A 1,393-nucleotide genomic window follows, 5' to 3' on the forward strand; every position below is an offset into this window, starting at 1 on the left:
TTCAGAACGAGAAACGCTCAGGATTTCTTGCTTAATTGCTAAAACAGATTAATTTGACTACCCAGCACATAGCCAAGCGGAAAAGAGGACTTGACACACCTAGTGGGTTCCTGCTGAAGCTGATGATCTGCTTTAGTTGATGGGTCACGTTTGGGGATGATTTTCCACAGCGTAGCTGCCACAGGGCTGCTGGGGTCCCCTCCTGCCCTCCACATTCCCTGCAGCCTTCTGGCCACTAGCGCTTTGGGAGGCTTAAATCAAGAATGTCACTGATGCAAACCAGCAAACGTCACCTCCAAAGCTCAAGGTTTAGCTGCCACATGTCATGGAAAGAGCCCATGCCTTCCCTACAGGCAGCTCTCCCAAGAATTAGGGGCTGCATCTCCACCCTTGGCTCCTAAAGTTTAGGCAGTAAACCAGCTCAAAACTCATTTAGATTTCTCTGGTCACACACATGTGACAGTCAGGATGTTGGAGGAGAACCAAGAAATCAGGGTGGCTGAGCCCGGCCTCAGTGCCAAGTAACCCCCCCACGCTACTCCAGTGGTTTTATTGGAGCCTTATCAGATTTCCTGGTGACTCAGAGTAAGCGGTCACCGGGGAGAAGGGCACGGCCACGGCAGCAGGCAGAGATGGGGTTACAGCCCCAGGTGGTGCAGAAGAGCCGCCAGTGCCCACCAGGCCCCCCGTGCCCTCAGACCCCAGGGCTCTCCCGCCCCACACCGAGGACAGGCAGAGCACGGCCCTGCCTCCGCCCAGCTACTCCCAGAGCCCAGGGAGCTCTGCCGTGCCCTGGCTGGGTCCCCACGGGGCGTCTGGGTGACAGACATGTCCCTGCCGGCCCCACGGTGGGCACGGTGCAGAGCCACCCCTCTGCCCCCCGACAGCAGCAGCAGCAGCAGCCCCCTGCCCCAGATCCGGCCTCCCTCCTTCGCTCTGGGGCCCTTTGTGGTTCCTGCAGAGCTCCCCTCGCTGTGCGCCCCTTCCTGAGTCTCCCCCCGCGCCAGCCCCGCACGAGCACCCGGTGCCCCTACAGCCCCTTTCCCTGCCCCCGTCCCTGTCACACCCACCCGCAGCCCCGCAGCCCTCCCCTGCTGTCCCACCGGCCCGCAGCCCCCGCTCCCCGCCCCTCTCCCCGTCCCCGGGCCGAGCCCCGCCGCTGCCGGCCCCCTCCCCTCCCGCTGCCGTCCCCGCCTCTCCCCGCTCCGCTCCCGCCCGCCGGCGCCGCCTCCGCCGGGCCCTCCCGCCGGAGCCTCCCGCCCGCTGCGTGGGCCGAGCCCGGCGCCGCGGCCGCCCCGGCTCCGCTCGGGCAGTGGCGGGGCTGCTCCAGCCCTCGCCGCCGCGGCGGCCCCGCCGCCCCCCGCCCGCCGGCCCGCGCCCCCCGCCCGCCGCC

This window comes from Chamaea fasciata, unplaced genomic scaffold (genome assembly GCF_029207755.1).
Source record: "Chamaea fasciata isolate MVZ Bird 193981 ecotype frontalis unplaced genomic scaffold, bChaFas1.0.hap1 SCAF_26, whole genome shotgun sequence".
NCBI classification, from domain to species: Eukaryota; Metazoa; Chordata; class Aves; order Passeriformes; family Sylviidae; genus Chamaea; species Chamaea fasciata.